Below are 21,960 nucleotides of genomic sequence, written 5' to 3' on the forward strand. Positions count from 1 at the left end.
TGACATGGAAATAAATATGGACAGATACACCAAGAGGATCCAGAAACAATAACAATTTTAAAAGTCAAATGATACAAACCTGCCATAGCACTTGGAGAACACAAAAAAGCAATGTGCTTCTTGCTATTACTAAAATGGAACCCGTCTATCCAAAACATCAAGAAAAGGGTGAAACATCAATATACAAGCATCAATTGCCACCACTCTAATTTCTTTCAAAACTTGAAATTTTGAGGCAACTGCAAATAAACGTGTTTAAGAAAGTAAATGACATAAATAAAGTACGCAAAAGAAATTTCAATATCAGAAAGCACTGCAACACAAGCTACGAGTCCAAATGAATCACAGTGTTCTGTAAGTCAAAGGTAAAGCTAGTAGATTAAGAATTCAGGCCTCCCCAAGCTTATACTTACACTGGGACGAGCAAACAACGTAAGAAATTTCATTAGTGATAAATCCAACCAGAAGAACCATAAAGAGTACATAATTTTTCCGACCTGCATGATGACATAAAAACATTATCAACCACAAAGAAGGATAATATTTAGTTAAGAATAATCTTATAAACAAAGGATTATTTACATGGTAAGAACAGATTAAGGTATCGACAAATCAAGAGATTTTTTTTTTTTAAAAAAAATGTATAGTCAAAAACAAATTGATTTCTAGTACCAATACAGTTTCCAAAAGCGGGGCAGTGGTGGTCAACCCTGTACGGAAGTCTGGCAGCTCTTACAGTATCTTACTCTCATTTGCAAAAGAGAACTCTGGAAGAGAATAAGCAATCAAATCAATAAAAATTGAAAGGAAACAAGCCATGGTGGGACCAATTAGAAACAAAATTCTGAACGAGGTTGATAGGAAACTTTCAGTCTTAAATTCAATGGTAGAATTCAATAGAATGAAAAATTGCACATTTCAAACAAACTTTACTTGGTAAATACATTTGGAAACTTCAAGAAATTAGAGACCCCTGATCAGTTACTTCAAGCTTTTTTCAGCAATGTGCATGTTAGTATTATTTCTATTTCTGTACTTGCATCACATTGAACAACAACAAAAATTAAACAACCTCGTCGTGAGTTCGAACACCAAGATCAGAATTTTCATCAATTTCATCCATACAGAATGACTCTTGTGCCACAAAACCAGGATCCTTTAGCATGATCCTGCCATTGGAAATAATATAGCATGTTTGATCAATGATCAACAAAAGTAAGTAGAACGAACTATGTGACTAAGCAAGTTATGTATGTTGCAAAAGACTGAATGAGACAAATAGAAACAACCTACATAAACCAATGATGAGCATAATCATCTGTCCATTGAATGCAATGTCCATAAAACATGAAATTGCTGGAAAAAACAAAGCAAATAATAGGTTGTCATGAAGCAAAAGTAAGTTAATTTCACATTCCCATTTTGACAATCAAATCATAGAAAAATATCCAAAATATTATTATTAACTGAAAGGACACCATATCTCAGTGAGCTGAACTTTACCCAAACTTTCAAATAAAGAAAACATATGCTGAACAATTGAGGTTATACTTATGCCAATTGATCTGTTCGAACAATATCAATATAAACACCCCAAGTAAAAAACATGCTAAAGAAAACAAAAGCTGGAGCCGAATTCCCATTTTGACAATCAAATCATAGAAAAATATCCAAAATATTATTATTAACTGAAAGGACACCATATCTCAGTGAGCTGAACTTTACCCAAACTTTCAAATAAAGAAAACATATGCTGAACAATTGAGGTTATACTTATGGCAATTGATCTGTAATTTCCCCCCAATAATGGGTAACGCAATAAAAGGCATCCTGCGATTGAATTTAGTTTCAAAAATTGAGGCAGCGAAGGTACCTTTTCGAACAATATCAATATAAACACCCCAAGTAAAAAACATGCTAAAGAAAACAAAAGCTGGAGCCGATACATTGAACCCTAGAAGTCGCCTACACCCCCTCCAAATCCTAGAACTATAAGCAAAATTAAAGCTGCAAAGAAGAGAAAGAAGTGTGTCAAAGAACTTCAGAAAAATCGAGAACTTTTAATAGTTTTTTTCAGATAGAATAAACCTGAAAGTGTAAGTTGAATGAAGTATAAAACTTTATATGATATTTAGTGTTGCATTTTCTTTTAATTCAAAAAGGAAATAGATGCTACCCTTAATTTCATGTGGCATATTCTTTTGCACTTGAAGTAACTATTATGAGAATTGTTTTTGTAATTTTCGTTCTCTGTCATATGTTTTGTTTTACAAGTTCAATTCTGCATCTATTAATTTCCTTTTACATGAGGTTTTGAAAATAACTGGTGTCATCATCCTAATTGCTATTGGAAGCCTTTGAAATCTAAGTTGAGCGTTTTATAACTGGATTATATACTCTTTTATTCTAATTATGGAGTTTTTTGTTTTCTGCGTCCATGGCACGTAGAGTTGTGGTCGTTCTGTTTCTGGTATTGGATTGGGAGGTTCTTTTTGGTTGTAAAAATTAGAGAAGGGGACTTGAAGATAGAGATGAAGGGAATGGAAGGGGATTATAGGCTTGATGATATTTTTCTGAGCAGTTTCTAGAGTGATTATACTTTATTCAGTTGCCATATTCATTGGTTTTGTTGTGGGTTTTATTGAAGATATGTTTCCTTTCTTACAAGTCGAGGTGAGGGAGATCAATTTCGCTTGGAATCCCCTATATATGGCCTTTCTTGTTCGGGTTTATTTCTTTGTAATCCTTCCTGTGCATTTCTGTGTCAAAAATCGTGTTGGTTTGCCACATAAATCAACTTTGGTTTTCTAATCTCGAGGTTAACAATTAGAGTTCACCTTATGCTACTCACTTTGAACTTGGTAGTAAAGAAAGGCTCCAAGCGGTTCTAAGCCAGTGATGTGCTTGATTTATGGTATGGATTCTTTGCTGCTGACTGATAAATTATTTTTGTCTACTTGAAGGTTCTAGAAAGGGAGCAAATTATGCACAAGTTTCATGAAGTGACAGTTCGGTTGGAGCAGGCTTTGAGTACAATTTCATATGAGAATCTTGACATATTAGATGAAGTTAAGGAACATGTTGAGGTCTATGTTATGGATTGAGAGGAAAAGAAGAGATTTGAGAGAAGAAAGAGAATTGAGAGATAAGAAAATTCATCATTCATTGCATAAAAGATTTTTTTACAATCAGTGCTGGTATTATTTAGTTACATTAGCCATAGAATTAATGCCAGCTGTCCATACTTCATAACATCTAACTAACAGAATGATTCTTCTCTTTCTTTTCTTCTTCAGGTACTGGGCCTTCTGTCTTTGGCTTCTCCAGCATACAATCATCTCGTCCAGCCTGCTCCTCTACTGTGGTAAGTTTCCTCATGCCTACCACGTGATTTAATTCCCAATCTTTATCTCCAATCCCTAACCCGATCTTTATTTCCCAATTGTTCCTTAATGCTTCCTCGCCTATCCTCTTCGATGTTTCGTCTTTCTTCTTCTCCAATCATAACAATACCCACCCCTCGAGACGAGCCTTGTCCCCAAGGATCGAACGTAGGAAACTGACCCTTGAGAGTCGAATAATCTTCCCAAGTATTATTCTCTTCAGCAAGATTCTCCCAGCGAACCAAAAGTTGAGTCACATGTTTGCCGTTTCTATTTACAATTCTTCGAGCCATAATCTGTAAAGGTTTGATTTGTAACATTCCATCTTCATCCACTGTAGGAGGATCAGTGGCAGCAGTCGTTGATTCGCCAATGAACTTCTTCAAAAGGCTGACATGGAAAACTGGATGCAACCGAGAGGACTCTGGTAAGTCTAATCGATAGGCTACTGCTCCAATCTTTTCTAGAATTCGATAAGGCCCAAAGTATTTCGCTGTTAGCTTCAAGTTTGTTTTCAGGGCAATGGATGTCTGCCTGTAGGGTTGTAATTTCAGGTAAACAATATCCCCAACCTCAAAAACCCTTTCAATTCTCTTCTTATCCTACTGTTGCTTCATGCGATTACTTGCCATCTGTAATTGAGTCTTAAGTAACTGTCTAGTAGTCTCTCTACTGTTCATCATTTCTGTAACTGTTTGTACTGTAGATTCTGTAGGCCAAACCATAATAGAATGTTTGTAACCATATAAAGCCTGAAAGGGTGTGAGCTTTAGGGCAGTATGATATGTGGTATTGTACCACCATTCAGCATGTGGTAGCCATTTAGCCTACTGCTTAGGTTGATAGAAACAAAGCCCTCTCAAATACTGCTCCAAACACTAGTTAACTCTCTCTGTTTGCCCATCTGTTTCCGGATGGTAAGCAGTGCTGAACAGTGCCTTAGTTCCTAACTGTTTCATGAACTCATTCCAAAAAATACTTGTGAAGGTCTTATCCCTATTAGAAATGGCCATTTTAGGCTGGCCATGTAGCTTGTACACATTATCCAAATAAATCTTAGCCACCTCTGCTACAGAATAGGGGTGAGCTAAAGGTAGAAAATGACTGTACTTGGTAAATTTATCCACAATTACCAAAATACAGTTGTTCTTAAGTGAAGTAGGCAACCCTTCAATGAAATCCATAGTAATTATTTCCCAAGCCTGGTTAGGAATAGGCATTGGTTGTAGTAATCCAGGCTTTGCTAAATATTCCACTTTTGTTTGCTGACAAGTCTTACAACATCTAACATAAGCAACAACCATAGCTTTAAGATTTGGCCAATAAAAATTGGACCTAATCTTGTAATATGTGGCCTGAGCACCTGAATGTCCCCCCTGAGGAGAGTCATGTAAAGACTGTAGAATCTGCACTCTAAGCTCCATTAGCTCCAACAGAAACTCTCCCATCATATCTAAGAATAGCTCCAGAATACTTCCATTTACTATCAGCCACAGGACTAATAGTCAAAACTAAAATCCAGTTCTGAGCTAAAGAGTCTCCCTTATAACTTTCTTTAATCTCTTGAACCCAATTAGGTATCAAAACTGTTACTCCCATAGCCAAACAGTGAGCTTCATCATCCCATCTTCTAGATAATGTATCAACAACCACATTTAATTTCCCATTTCTATACTGAATAGTATAGTCTAGCCCCAATAACTTTGTCAACCATTTTTTTTTCTGAATAGTAGTAGTCAGCTTTTGTTCCAAAAGAAACTTCAATGGATTATGGTCAGTTTTAATAACAAAAGGAGCACTCTCCAAATAATGCCTCCATTTAGAAACAGATAAGAGAATAGCAAGGTATTCCCTTTCATAAATAGATAAAGCTGAATGTCTATGGCTTAGAGCTTTACTCAAATAAGCAATAGGTCTTCCTTCTTGTGAAAGAACAACCCCTATACCTCCAGAGCTAGCATATATTTCTAGATAAAATGTCTTAGAAAAATCTAGCAATGTTAAAACTAGAGCAGAACACATAGATTTCTTAAGGCAGTCAAAAGTAGTGTAAGCAGCAGAATTCCACTGAAATCTATCCTTCTTCAACATCTCTGTCAATGGTCTGCTAATAATACCATAATTCTTGATAAATCTCCGGTAGTAACCTGTTAGACCCAGAAACCCTCTGAGAGATTTAAGGGTTTTAAGCTGAGGCCAAGTCTGCATAACTTCCACTTTGCTAGGATCAGTAGACACTCCTGCAGTAGAAATAATATGACCAAGATACTCCACCTTAGTATGTCCAAAAAAACACTTAGACAATTTTGCAAATAATTGGTTCACCCTTAAAATTTCCAAAACAAGCTGTAAATGTTTAACATGTTGTTGCATACTACTGCTATACACCAGAATATCATCAAATAAAAATAAAACAAATTTTCTAATAAAAGAACTGAATAATTCATTCATGAGAGCTTGAAATGTAGCAGGTGCATTAGTAAGGCCAAAAGGTATTACCTTAAACTCATAATGCCCTTGATGAGTTCTAAAGGTTGTCTTATATATATCATCTGCCTTAATTCTAATATGCCAATAACCTGATCTCAAATCAATCTTTGAAAAATAAAATGCCCCATGTAACTCATCGAATAAGTCCTCCACTATAGGAATAGAAAACTTATCTTTGATGGTCAAACTGTTTAGCTGTCTATAGTCCACACAAAACCTTTAAGTGCCATCTTTCTTTTTAAAAGAAGACAGAGAGAGGCAAAAGAACTCCTGCTAGGTTGAATAACAGAATTAGAAAGCATACTAGCTATATGTTTTTCAACTTCAGCCTTCTGATTGTGAGGAAATCGATAAGGCCTCAGATTAACTAGTGTGGCATTAGGTATTATAGGAATTGCATGGTCATGTGTCCTCTGAGGAGGTAGTCCTTCAGGTTCATCAAAAATTGTGTTGTATTTATCCAAGATAGGTTGCAGTTCAATAGGAACAGAAGGAGAGTTTCCTGCCATAGTCAATAGGACAATATGGCCCAGAATATCAGAATACCTGGCACTCATTTTAAGTAATGTAGCTCCTGATATTTGTTGTAATTCAATTGAGGACTGTTGACCTTGAATACAAATCTGTTCCCCTCCATGGTCAAAGCTTAAGGTCATATTATTGAAATCCATCAAAATTGGACTGAATAATTTCATCCAATCAACTCCCAACACCATGTCACTTCCTCCCAATTTAAGCAACCTAAAATCATGTAAGAAAGTATGTCCCTACATTTCCCATTGTACCTTGTTGCATCTAGCAGAACTGAACAACTGTTGGCCATTACCCACAGTAATGGCCAAAGGATAAGCAATATTCACTTGTTTTCCAACATCAGCCCATTTAGGAGTCAAGAAACTGTGTGTACTGCCACTGTCAATTAGGATACTCAATGGGTTTCCCTGAATATTGCCTTGAATTCTTAATGTATTATGGCCAATGCAGCCAGTAATAGCATTAATAGAAATTTCCATATTCTCCTCCTCTTGTTGTGGAAACTGCTCTGCATCAGTAGGACAAACTTCTAATGGAGAAGTGTCAACTTCTTCAGTAATCATATTTAACTGCCTGGTCTTACACTGATGACATGGAATATATTTTTCACCACATTTGGAACAGAGACTATTTTGCCTTCTATAATCCATAAGATTTTGTTTTGGATTTGATATAGAAGTAGGCTTTGTAGTTACTGGCAGTGCAATTATCTTAGATGTAGTTATGGGGTTTTGGTAGGGTGGAACCTTAAAAGAAGGCCTGAATATTCTATTTTCAAATTCTACTGACAATTCATAAAGTTTGGCTTGTTTACATGCTTCAAACAAGTTCTTAGGGTCTAAAGCCTTGACCCTATACATGATGTTTTTGCATTATATAACCATCAAACCATATTTTTGCTTTGCCTGTCAAATACATAGTGGACACCTCCACTCTCTGTTCCATAGGCACACTACAAATAGAAAAATATTTCAAGCATTTCTGAATCCATCCTCTAGGATTAACCCCTTCAAAGAAAGGAAGATCTATTTTGGGTCTGTGCCACATAGTTCCTGCACTACTAAATGAACCCCCTGGACCCTTTTTTTCAACTTCCATTCCCAACATTACAGGTCTAAATTCACTGTTTTCACCCATTTGATTTTCAGGCCTATAACTGTTCTTAAGGGCTAAACAAGAATCAGGCTTATTCTTTAATATTCTAGGTTCATCCGTTTTGTAAGTAAATTTAGACTTATCATTCACCACAATCACTAAAACAGGACTCATCTCCTAATTTTTAGAAGTGTCAGGAGATTATACCTGCTCACCGGTAGAATGCTCCTGCTCCCTAGTTCCACCTGTCAGAATCTTTAATAGCTCCTCCACATAACCCTGATTAGTAGTCATTCTAGACTCCAACACAGTGATTCTATTCTCTTGATTCTCCCACAATTTAGGTGGATTATTTTCATCTCTTCTATGTTTCACCAATTAGTCTCTGCCATAGATTGGTTCTTCTTTGGCATGCCCACAAATTTTTTTTGCCAGAATCGCAGCTCTGATTAACAATTGTTATGGATTGAGAGGAAAAGAAGAGATTTGAGAGAAGAATTTAGAAGAAAGAGAATTGAGAGATAAGAAAATTCATCATTCATTGCATAAAAGATTTTTTTACAATCAGTGCTGGTATTATTTAGTTACATTAGCCATAGAATTAATGCCAGCTGTCCATACTTCATAACAACTAACTAACATAATGATTCTTCTCTTTCTTTTCTTCTTCAGGTACTGGGCCTTCTGTCTTGGGCTTCCCCAGCATACAATCATCTCGTACAGCCAGCTCCTCTGCTGTGGTAAGTTTCCCCGTGCCTACCACGTGATTTAATTCCCAATCTTTATCTCCAATCTCTAACCCTCGATCCTCATTTCCCAATTGTTCCTCAATGCTTCCTCGCCTATCCTCTTCGATGCTTCGTCCTTCTTCTTCTCCAATCATAACAGTCTATCATTGGACATATCACATATGTTTGGAAGAATTACTAGTTACCTTTCTTCACTTGCTATGTTGCATTAGGCCCTTTATGTGTTGCCCAAAGATGATTATTTGAATCAGTCATATTCAACATGGATTATAATGCCATTAAGCAATCACAGTATAACGTTCAATTATTTTTTTTCTTGAGTTTCATATTATTTGAGATACCAATGATGGTATTGATATAAATAAGCACCGAGAGACTGAAAAAAGCAACCAAAATCTACGTTGATTCTTCTCTCAACACAATTTAGTGGGAGTTTACATGAATAATATTTTTATGTTCAGATTGAGCTTGTTCTAGCTCAGTTCAGAAGAGCTAAAGGAAGGGTTGACGCACCTGATGTTGAGCACTATGATGATCTGTTGTCACTCGACAACAAGAGTAATGATGCAGCAACAAATCCGGATATACTAAGGAGATTGACTGAGAAGTTACAATTAGTGGGAATAGCTGAACTCACGCGAGAATCACTAGCACTCCATGAGATGGTTTCTGTTAATGGTGGAGACCCCGGGGCAATATTTGAGAAGATTTCAAATTAACTAAAGAAAATAAAGGATTTTGTACAGAGAAAATCCCAACTTGGATGCTCCTGCAAGAGAAAAAAATCTTCCTACTAGTAGCAGCAGAGGGCAAACAAGCACCGATCGAAATCACAAGACCCCAGTTATACCAGATGATTTCTGATGTCCAATATCTCTAAAACTGATGAAGGATCCTTTCACTGTTTCTACAGGCATGTATATTTATTTTTTATATCTTCTGTTTTTAGCTATCACTTTAATCTTGGGAACCACCTGCTCGTCCTATAGTTAAATTGCTTTGAATGTTCATTTTTGCTTGATATATTTGCTTGGTTATTGACCTCGCTTGTTTCTTCGTATCACATAGCTATGTCATTATTCTATTTGATCAGAAGTTCATTCTAAAATGATCCTAATCATTATTCTATTTGGGTGCTAAATGAAAGATGTTTATAACAACCTTGCATTTTATCATACATTTTACGGAGAACCGCTCTTGTATACAAAGGCTGAAGTCTTGTTTACCGTTATCTTCATTCTATATTTTTAACTGGTTTCATTGCTCTCTTCTGTAGACTTATAAATGATCTTGCATTGAGAAATGGCTGGAGCAAAGGCATGGAACATGTCCAAAGATGCAATTGACACTTAGTAACACTGCCCTTACTCCCAATTATGCATTGCGTAGTCTAATAGATCAATGGTGTGAGGCAAATGGCATCGAACCACCCAAAAGAACTGGTAGTTCCAGACCCTGTAAAACCACGTCTGCCTTCTCACCTGCTGAATAAGCTATGATTGAAATTCTCCTCCGTAAGCTCACATCCAGTGATCTTGAAGACCAAAGAATGGTTGTAGGTGAAATCCGTCTTCTCGCTAAATGCAATACATATAACCGTGTAGCCATTGCTGAAGCCGGGGCTATACTCTCCTTGTGAGCCTCCTTTCAACACCTGACTTGCGCATCCAAGAACATGTTGTAACAGCACTTCTTAATCTTTCCATTTGTGAAGTTAACAAAGGAAGTATCATATCCTCTGGAGCGATTCCTGGTATTGTCCAAGTGCTGAAGAATGGGAGCATGGAAGCTAGAGAGAATTCAGCAGTCACCCTCTTCAGCCTCTCAGTAGCGGATGAAAATAAGGTGGCAATTGGTGTGATAACCGTCGTTTTGCTATCAAAATAATTTATGGATTCTAATAAAAAAATGAAAATGTAGTATAGAGAAGCATGGTCAATCCACAAGGACTGTGGTGTTTTTGATTTAATAAAACTCTTTCTTGATTTTAGAAAAAGATAGAATTCCATATGAAGTTGAAAAGATATATTAAAAAATAATAATATAATAATAATATAATAATAATATAATAATAAATATTAATAGTAATAAATATAAAGGGGATTTTTTTAAAAGTTGTGGTTAAATAAAAATAATTTAAATAAAGAAAAAAATAATAAATAAACAATTAAAGAGATTAAGATAAGAGAAACTTATTGTGAAAGCAGTCTCAGACTTCAGCTTCGCCTCAAATTCCTCGGATCATCGAAACAAATTTTTACTTCAAGATTCACGTAAGCTTACAAGAACAATTCCTTCGCTGCCAACTCGGATTGTGTCGTTTCAACACAACTGATTCCGATATCAGTTTCCTCTTAGCAAACATTTTGCTAAGTGTGTTCTCGAGAAGTTGAATATGCTTCAATAAGCAAATCTTTCTTCAAACTTACCATAACAATATCCGGACCAATGTCGAAATAGTTTGATTTGAAAGTAAGCTTCAGAAAACAGAGAGAAAACCGAAGCGATTTGTAAGCTTCAGAAAACAGAGAGAAAATCCGAAGCGATTTAAGTACCTTACAATTCTCATGTTTGGAATTGAGCCTTCGCTTGAAAGAAAATTAGCTAAGCATAACCAAAGTCATACTTAGCATAATACAAAAATTATGCAAAAAATAAGAGAAAGCTAAAGAGAAAAAGAAGATTTTATTCTCAAATGAGAGAGATATGTTTCTAGACTCACCCTTAGAGGGTATTTATAACCTTCAAAATCCTAAAAACAAGCTAAAACATCTTAAATCCTAATTAAAACACTTCAAACTATTTAAACTAAAATACCTAAAAATAATATAATATTCTAAATCCTAATTAAAATACTAAAACCTATTTAAACTAAAATACAAAGATAAAGATAAAATATAAAAAATATCCTAAAACTTAATTAAAATACTAAAAACCTATTTAAACTAAAATACAAAGATAAAATATAATGTTTAAAATATTATCCTAAATTTGAGTTTAATCCAAATCTGAATTCCAGTCAGCTTTGATTCCGAAAATAAAAAATATGCAGAATTGTGTCCTTTTTGTGCAATTTCCATAATCTTACGTCCTGTACAGAAAATGAATTAAAATGAACAAATAAGCCACAAAAATCAATGATTAAAGAGTAATTTAAAAGTAAAATATTAACTAAATTAAACACTTATCAAATTCCCCCTCACTTATTCAATGCTTGTCCTCAAGCATTCTTCAATTAACATATCAAGTTACAATCAAGCAAAGACATAACCAAGAAAATTTGAAGTCCATCACATTTGTCGAATTCAAGTTACAATCAAACAAAGAAATAACCAAGAAAATTTAAAGTATGCAAGATATCTCAATTAATTGCCAACTTCAATGAAACATGACTCAATACCTCACAAAGATTCACATATATCCGCTCAAAGTGTTTGGGGTAAATGGAATCGCTCAAATCGAAACTAACCAAAATATTACCATAGGCTTGGAATCCAATCAAGTCTCCACCACGAAAAATGAACATAATGCAATAATCAAGGGGTCTTTAAACACGGTGTAACGGGACTTAGGTTAGGGTAGGGAAAGGCCGAAAAGAAAGATTTAAAATACCAAAACAAGATATCAAAATAATTAAGAACAATCTACGAATTAACATGAAGCGCAATGAAGAACAAAACAAGGAAAAAGAATAGATGAAAGACAATTGAAGCGATCGATTTTTTTTTCCTTCCCTTTTTTTTTTCTCGAACAAAGGGTCTTTTTTTTGCTGTTCGATACAGTGAACAACTTGTTTTTTTTTCTGGAACAACAATGATACAAGATCTCAAGTCTCGGTAAGAGTGTGAAAAGAGAGGGGAAAAAAGGCTTCGGGTTTAATTATGAGGTGTAAAAACAAAGAAATGGAAATAGGCTCAAATGTGGTTCACTAGTGAATATATAAATGGGTAGGTTTTTTAGGAAAAGTGGGTTTATCCTAGGTGCCCCTATCACATTAAAACATTACGTTCAACATGTAGTCTCGATATGCATTGTGATTACAAGTTCTAGAATATCCTAATTAGTTCGGCACACACAAGTCAAACAATGAGCAAGAAATAAAATGTATGCTCGTTAGGCTCAAATCTCATAAGAAAAGTTTATATGCATTGAGACAAGTTCATCTCTATTGACAAAAGCATAAAATATCAATACTCAGCAAAAAATTCACTAGCTATATCAATCACCAATCATGCAAATTAAATTCGATAAAAAACATGGTCATAATCCAAAATGAAGCAAGAGTATAAAGCGAAATTCAAGACTAACAACCAACGATTACAATATATCAACATCAGAATTACTCAATTTCAAACGATTAAACAAGTCAAGAAAAATTTGCACATGTTTATCCTTCCCCCCTCACTTATTCCGTTTTGTCCCAAAGCATATATCAAATTTAAAAACAAAGAGAGGAAAAAAAAAGAATACTCCCCAATCTAGTGGCAATCACGGCCACGTCGAGACGAGCTGTTGTAGAGTAGATTGTCCGATGATGCATTGTTCTGTTCGAACTTTTCTGTACAGTTCGAACCTAATCTGTTTTTTTTCTGCACTGCATTGTTTGAATTTGTTGTGTATTTTTCTGCACTGTTTGAACCAAATCAGTTTTTTCTACACTGTTATGTTCGAATTTTTCTGCACAGTTCGAACCAAGTCAGTTTTTATGCACTGTTTTTTTTTCATTAAATATTCGATCGGAATTCAGATATGTTCAGAAAAAATAAAATTAATCAAAATAAAATAAATAGAATTAAATAAAGTTCGCTAAAATATAAAAATAAAACGAAAATAAAAAATAAAAACAAAAATATAACGAAATGAGTTGCATCCCATCAAGCGCTCTTGTTTAACGTCGTTAGCTCGAAGACCTGATTTTTCAAAGAGTGGGTTCCTCTAAATTGATTTCTTTGATTAGACCAACCAGAGCATTTTCATAATATGGCTTCAATCTTTGACCATTAACTTTAAATCGTACTTCTGAGTTATCTTCAATTTCAACAGTATCGTGAGGAAATACTTGAGTAACTGTAAACGGTCTGAGCCATTTTGATTTGAGTTTTCCTGCAAAAAGTTTAAATTTGGAGTTAAATAATAAAACCTTTTGACCGACAAAAAAAGTTTTAAAATAAATTCTACTATCGTGAAATTCTTTTGTTTTTTCTTTAAATATTCGAGCATTATCATAGGCATTTCTTCGGATTTCCTCAAGTTCTTGAATGTGTAATTTCCGAGCTTCACCAATTGCATCCATGTCCATGTTACATTGTTTAACGGCCCAATAAGCCCGATGTTCTAACTCAACCGGTAAATGGCATGGTTTACCGAAAACAAGCTGGTATGGTGACATCCAATGGGACCTTTATAAGCAGTTCAATATGCCCAAAGTGCATCGATTAATTTTAAACTCCAATCCTTCGGTCATTTAACAATTTTATCAAGAATTATTTTAATTTCTCGATTTGATACTTTTCTTCCTGTCCATTTGTTTGTGGATGGTAAGCGGTAGCAATTCTTTGAGTTACTCCAAATTTTTTCATTAGCGACTCGATTACTTGGTTGATGAAATGTGTTCCTCTGTCGCTTATTATAGCCCGTGGCGTGCCAAACCTGGAAAAAATATTTTTCAAAAAATTAACTGTAGTTTTAGCGTCATTATTCCGAGTGGCTTTAGCTTCCGCCCATTTAGAAACATAATCCACAACTAAAATAATATAAATATTTCCAAATGACGAAGTAAAAGGACCCATATAGTCGATTCCCCAAACATCAAAAATTTCAAAAACTTGTATAGAATTAAGTTGCATTTCATTCTTACGGCTTAAATTACCTGTACGTTGACATCTTTCACAAGTTTTACAAAATAGATAAGAATCTCGAAAGATGTTAGGCCAATAGAAATCACATTCAAGAATTTTATGAGTTGTACGTTTTGGCCCAAAATGACCACAGCAAGAGTAAGAATGACAAAATTGTAAAATTGAGTTTACCTCACTTTCGGCAATACATCGTCGAATTACCTGATCCGAGCAGTGCTTCCATAGAAATGGATCGTCCCAAATATAATATCGGGATTCTCGCTTAATTCGATTGATTTTAGCTCTCGTCAAATCTAATGGTAACTTACCTGTGGCCAAATAATTAACCATGGAGTTATGCTTTGCACCACCATCAGTTTTTCTTTAGGAAATTCTTCTCTAAGTGGTGGTTCGGATGTGGAAAGGGGAATTTGACTCAAGTGATCTGCTACAAGATTTTCGCATCCCTTTTAATCTTTAATTTCCAAGTTAAATTCCTGTAAACGCAGGATCCACTGGATAAGCCTTGGTTTTGCTTCCTTTTTGCTCATCAAATACCTTATAGCTGCATGATCAAAAAAAACAGTAATTTTAGTACCAAGCAAATAGGATCTAAATTTTTCTATAGCAAAAATTATAGCAAAAAGTTCTTTTTCCGTTGTCAAATAATTTTTTTGAGCCGAGTCCAAAGTTCGGGACGCGTAGGCTATGACATGTGGCTCTTTCCCTATTTTTTGGCCGAGAACGACTCCAACGCTAGTGTTCGATGCGTCACACATAAGTTCAAAGGGATGATTCCAATCTGACACTGAACAATTGGAGCTGAAATAAGCTTTTCCTTTAATGAATCGAAAGACTCTTTGCATTTTGAATTAAAGTAAAAGTCTTGATCATTTTGAAGTAGATTGCATAAAGGTTGTGCTATCTTCAAAAAGTCCTTAATAAACATGTGATAAAATCCTGCATGGCCAAGAAAAGAACGAATTTCCCTTACAGTTATGGGGTAAGGAAGTGAGCGTATAACATCTGTTTAGCTTTATCAACCGCAATCCCTTTTGAGGAAACAATATGACCTAAAATTAACCCTTTATCAACCATAAACATTTTTCATAATTCAAACATGTTATATTCTAAGCATCTTTTAAGCACTTAGTTAAATTATCAAGATATCTTTAAAAGAGTACCATAAACCGTGAAGTTCCATAAAGACTTCGATGCCCTTCTCCATATAGTCGGAAAATATACTTAGCATGCATATTTGGAAGGTGGTTGGTGCGTTACAAAGACCAAAGGGCATTGGTCTATATGCAAATGTACCAAAGGGACAAGTAAAATCATTTTTTCTTGATCCTCTGGCGCCATTGGGATTTGGAAAAAACTGAAAAACCATAAGACAACACTTTTTTCCCAGCTAATCTTTCAATCATTGATCTATAAAAGGAAGAGGAAAATGATCTTTTCGAGTAAGAGAGTTCAACTTTCCTGTAATCAATACAAATTCGCCATCTATTTTGAACTCTTGTTGGCACTAACTCTCCTTCTTGATTTTTGACCACTGTGACTCCCATTTTCTTGGGAACCACATGAATCAGACTTACCCAATTACTATCCAAAATTGGATAGATTACGTCAACGTCAAGGAGTTTCTAAATTTCTTTATTTACTACTTCCATCATCAGTGGATTTAATCGACGTTGTCCTTCACGTGATGGCTTTGCTCTTCTTCGACTTTGATCTTATGCATGCGAGTTGAGGGACTTAATCCTTTAATGTCAGCAATGATCCATCCTATGTCTTCTTTGTGAGAGCGCAATATCTACCAAAGCTTCCTCTTCTCCTTTGGAAAGAATAATACATCGACCTTTACCAAGACGTTTTCCATTACTCCCACTGGATAGATCACAGATCGATCAGCCAACAGTATGGTTATTCATGTTGTCTTCAAAGGCTCGTTAGTAATCATTTTATATATAGAAAATGGCATAACATTAATTGAAGCTCCTAAGTCACACATTGCACGTTTAATTTTTAAATTACCTATTTTGCAAGGTATAACGAACATACCTTGATCCTTCATCTTTGGTGGGAGTTTTCGTTGAAAAATTACAGAAACATGTTCTCCAAAATTTACCTTTTCGTGTCCCATTAATTTCCTCTTTGTAATGCAAAGTTCTTTTAAAAATCGAGCATATCTTGGTACTTGTCGAATTACTTCAAGAAGAGGTATGTTGACTTGAACTTTTTGGAAAACCTCTAAGATCTCCCTTTCTTCAGCTCTTTTATCACGCTTCATCAACCTTGATGGGAAGGGTGATGGCATGATTTCATGAGAAGAAAGAGAAGGATGTGAGTCAGACGTACCTTGTATTTCTGGAGGTGGTGTTTCCTCTTGTTCTTCCTGATGTGCGTATTTTTTTGCTGGAACTTCGGGTGAGATAACTTTTCCACTTCTGAGTGTGATGGCACTAACATTCTCTCTCGGATTTAACTCCGTTTGAGAAGGTAGTTTTCCTTGTGATTCCAATTTTCCAATAGTTTGAGCTAGTCGACTTACTTGATTATCTAACTCTTGAAGATGTATTTCGGTTCGATTTTGGAATTTTTCTTGGGATGTAATGAACTTTTCTTGTGAAATTGCTAACTTTCCTATGAGTTCCTCCAATGATGAGTTTTGCGTTTGTTGTTGAGGAGGAGGCCTTTATTGATAAGTTGGTCTCTGATTTGCCGCATAGCTGAAGTTTGGGTGGTCTCGCCATCCTGATTGTAAGTATTGTTGTATGGGTTGTATTGTCTTTGTGGAGGACCTGGAAAGTTCCCTACTGCATTGATTTCTGCATTGCCTCTTTCTTGTATCAGCGGGCAGCAATCCGTCGGATGGTCTAGCTTTGTGCATATCCCACATGCTCTTGTTGCTCCAGATTTTCCTGCAACAAGTGAATTAACTACTTCAGTTAATTTATCTAACTTATTTTCAAGGGAAAATGTACTTATCTCGTGAACCCGTCGATTAGGTTCACTCGAAAACTGTTGAGAGTTGGCTGCCAAGGTTGAAATCAATTCCCTTGCTGTTGTTGGGGTCATGTTAACTAATGTTCCTCCACTGGAGGCATCCACCATTTTCATCTCCATTGGTAAAAGACCTTCATAAAAGTATTGAAGTAACGTTTGCTCACTTAATCCGTGTTGCGGACAACGTGCGCAAAGCTTTTTAAATCGCTTCTAATAGTCATAAAGACTTTCTTTGCTCCTTTGCTAAATGGAAAGAATGCTCTTTCGCAACTCGCTTGCTTTAGCCGCTGGAAAGAACCTGTCAAGAAAAATTCGATTCATGTCAGCCCATGAATTAACTGAATTTGGAGATAAATAAAATAACCAATCTTTAGCCAAGTCAGATAAAGAGAAGAGGAAAGCTCTCAATTTAATTTGATCCTCGGTAACTCCCTGTGGTTTCATGCTAGTACAAACCATGTGGAATTCCAACAAGTGTTTGTACGGATCTTCAGTGGGAAAGCCGTTGAAAGTGGGAAGAAGATGAATGAGTCATGTCTTTAATTGAAACGGAGTCCCGCCACTAGGAAAATTAATGCATAATGGCGTCTGAGTGACAGGAGCTGTGGCTAGCTCTCGGATCGTTTGTTCTTTTTCTGCCATCAGGATGTTGTATGCGTCTGCTACAAAGTCTGTCTCTGGAATTGATTCTGCTTCTGAACTTTGCTCTTGTTCTTCTTACCTTTTTCTCTTTTCTCGAAGCGTTTGTGCGTGGATTCTTCGTGCTCGTGCTTCAATCTCTGGATCTAGATCTACTAATTCACCTGGGTTACTTCTGGTCATAAATCAAAAACTAGAAAAATAAATCAGTACTTGCCGTTAGAACCCGGCAACGGCGCCAATTTGATAACCGTCGTTTTGCTATTAAAATAATTCATGGCTTCTTAATAAATAAAAATGAAAATGTAGTATAGAGAAGCAAGATCGATCCACAGGGACTGTGGTGTTTCTGATTTAATAAAACTCTTTCTTGATTTTAGAAAAAGATAGAATTCCAGATGAAGTTGAAAAGATATATTAAAATAAAATAAATAAATAAAAGAAAAATAATATAATAATAAATATTAATAGTAATAAATATAAAAGGGGTTTTTTTTTAAAAAAAGTTGTGGTTAAAATAAAAAATAAGAATTAAATAAAAGAAAAAAATAATTAAATAAACAAATTAAAGATATTAAGATAAAGAGAAACTTATTGTGAAAGTAGCCTCAGACTTCAGCTTCGCCTCAAATTCTTTAGATCATCGAAAAAAAATTTTACTTCAAGATTCACGTAAGCTTACAAGAATAATTCTTCGCTGCCAACTCGGATTGTGTCGTTTCAACAACAACTGATTCCGATCTCAGTTTCCTCTTAGCAAACAATTTTGCTAAGTGTGTGTTCTCGGGAAGTTGAATATGCTTCAATAAGCAAATCATTCTTCAAACATTAACCATAACAATATCCGGACCAATGTCGAAATAGTTTTGATTTGAAAAGTAAGCTTCAGAAAACAGAGAGAAAATTCGAAGTGATTTAAGTACCTTACAATTCTTACGTTTGGAATTGAGTTTTCGCTTGAAAGAAAATTAGATAAGCATAACCAAAGTCATACTTAGCATAATAGAAAAGTATGCGAAAAATAGAGAGAAAACTAGAGAGAAAAAGAAGATTTTATTCTCAAATGAGATATATATGTTTCTAAGCTCACCCTTAAAGAGTATTTATAGCGTTCAAAAACCCTAAAAACAAACTAAAACATCTTAAATCCTAATTAAAACACTTAAAACTATTTAAACTAAAATACCTAAAAAAAATAATATAATATTCTATATCCTAATTAAAATACTAAAACCTATTTAAACTAAAATACAAAGAAAGAGATAAAATATAAAAATAATATCCTAAAACTTAATTAAAATACTAAAAACCTATTTAAACTAAAATACAAAGATAAAATATAATGTTTAAAATATTATCCTAAATTTGAGTTTAATCCAAATCCGAATTCCAGCCAGCTTTGATTCCGAAAATAAAAAATCTGCAGAATTGTGTCTTTTTTGTGCAATTTCCATAATCTTACGTCCTGTACAGAAAATGAATTAAAATGAACAAATAAACCACAAAAATCAATGATTAAAAAGTAATTTGAAAGTAAAATATTAACTAAATTAAGCACTTATCATGGTGCCTCGGGAGCAATCCCTCCACTAGTGACACTGCTAAGTGAATGCACCCGAAGGGGCAAGAAGGATGCAGCTACGGCACTCTTCAACTTGTGCATTTACCAAGGGAGCAAGGGAAAAGCAGTTAGAGCTGGAGTTATACCTACATTAATGCGTTTACTGGCAGAACCCGGAGACAGAATGATGGATGAGTAGTCGGCCATACTTGCAATACTTGCTAGCCATCCTGAAGGGAAGTTTTTCAATTGTAGCGGCTGAGGCTATGCCACATTTGGTAGATTTTATTGGAAATGGATCCCCGAGGAACAAAGAGAATACATCTGCAATTTTGGTGCACCTTTGTGCCAGAGACCAACATCTAGGAGAGGCAGTGGAACTAGGAGTGATGGATCATTTGGTAGACTTGGCACAAAATGGTACGGATAGGGCCAAGCGGAAGGCTGCTCAACTGCTTCAGTGGTTGAGCAGGTTTATTGAGAAGCAAAAGCAGGCACAGTCCAACTCTGAGGCCCAAGCACAGCAATCCCTGTCTCAGGCTCAAGAGATGCGACCACCCTCTGTGGCAAATGCTGTTGATAGCTGAGTATCATTTTGTCATCTTGTTTCTTTTTATGTATTAAAGGAGTCGGCTTTGCTTCGGACAAGGAGGTGGAAGATCACCCGACCGACCATTAAGTTATTCATTTGTTTGTGTGGAAGATTATTTTACTCAGAATCATCAAAGTTGGAAGAAGAAAGCAAAGGGAAAGAAAAAGGATAAGTTTGCATTTAACATGTATGTGAATTTGTATGTACCCCCGAAAAACATGTATGTGAATTTGTACCATTGTAATGTTGTAGGACTATAATCATCCTCAGTTTTGATTTGGAGAGATGTTTCTTGTATTGAAATCAAACGTTGTAACAAAATTCACCAGTGATAGTAAAAGCTTGTCCTTTGATCTGATATATTCAGCTTTGGACCCTTGTTTTACTTCTGTATCGGTTGATGTGAACCTACGGGAATCCATTCGCTTGTAATACAATATTTTCTTGAAACATGATTAACCGCCCTTTTGATTACATCCAAAACTTGAAAATTCTCAATAATTAAGCTCTTTATTATTTTCTTTTCAAGTTGGTTATTGAACGGATAAGCAATCAGAACCCAATTTGTCAAGTGTGAAGATGGAGACCGAGACCAAAAATCCACAATCGTTGGGAGATTCAGCAATTTGGGCGGTTCTGGTGGGTCTGATGAAAAGAAATTGACTAATTCAGGTGGTTGTGGTGGTGGGTCATGGCTTAGGCCCTGCCTTATGTTTGTATCCGGTGCTGCCTTCGTCTAAACAACGCTCTTCGAGAGACGGCCTCGTCGTTGACACATGGGCTTATATTTACCGCCTTTGCAACTCGAGCAGCGCAACAAATGTACCACTTTGGCGGTTTCATATCATTAGAGATACTTGTATTTAATAATTTGCAACTTCATATGTTTATATTATGTAAGAATATATTATATGTGTATAATTGGTTGATATTATAAATTAACAGTATAATTTATTAGAAACTAAAATATACTTTCATTACATTTCATAAAATTGAATTATATTTCTATAAATAAAGATAATTAAAATACAAATATGGAATCTTATATTAATATAGATTGAGACTATGACAAATTAATCTTAGTTATTGAATAACAAGATCGATTTTAAACAAACGAGCCATATATGAATAATTAACTAATAAAAAATTATGTAAATATATTTAAACACGTGAAAACTATTGTGGAAAATACTTATATATTTTTTTATAAAAATTAAATATTTATAATAAATTTTAAAAAACTAAACAACCGAGATACAACATAAATATGACGTAGACAGACAAATTACTTTATAAATTAAATCAACATGAAATATTATAAAAAGAACACCAAAAAAATACAAAATTAAATTAATATAACACATATGTGAATATGTTGAGATATATATATATGAAACAATTATGTCACATCAATAAATATCATTTCTTTCCGAGTAATAGAATGTTATCAATTTTATAAATTGTGAATTCATCAAATGATCTTAGTGATAAAAAAGAATTTTGATTTTCCTAACTTGATCAATGACGTCTGCAAGATGCGAGTATATTATTAATAGGTTAAAAAATTCTGAATAAATACAATCTTGTAATCACCTCATACTATTAAAAAAATATAAATTGTGAAATTATAGGATTTTTGTTTAATTAAAAGAATTTCATTCAATCACATAAAATTAAGATTAGATCTACTTTTTTGTTGGGACTGCCGAGAACTAAAGAGTATAATTATATTTCATTTCTAATCAAGTATATCGCTAATTATTATATAATTATACTTTATTAATTAAATATGTATAAAAAATAATAAAAAACAGAATTATAACTTTAATGTTATTGTATAGTATCTAAACACGCCTTAATTATATGGAAAAGAATGAAGGGAACATTTTATTCACGCCAACCAATAAGGTGGATCAACAAAAAGAAAAATAAATAGGCATATGGACATAAATACCCCTGCATGCATAAACTTTACCCTAGTTCTTGTTGTTTTCGGTTTAACCCTTGTTCGACTTTCCCACCCAAAAAACCAAAAGATTTACTTGGTACCCCACAGTTTGCGTCATCACAT

The 21,960-nt window shown here is 34.7% G+C and overlaps 1 pseudogene; it reads left to right on the top strand.

Moving 5' to 3' along the window:
* The first annotated feature begins 817 nt into the window (after positions 1-817).
* On the top strand, positions 818-20,140 carry LOC120142132 (annotated as a pseudogene).
* The last annotated feature ends 1,820 nt before the right edge of the window (positions 20,141-21,960 follow it).

The sequence above is a fragment of the Hibiscus syriacus genome, unplaced genomic scaffold, assembly GCF_006381635.1.
Source record: "Hibiscus syriacus cultivar Baekdansim isolate YM2019G1 unplaced genomic scaffold, ASM638163v2 tig00110819_pilon, whole genome shotgun sequence".
Classification (NCBI taxonomy): domain Eukaryota; kingdom Viridiplantae; phylum Streptophyta; class Magnoliopsida; order Malvales; family Malvaceae; genus Hibiscus; species Hibiscus syriacus.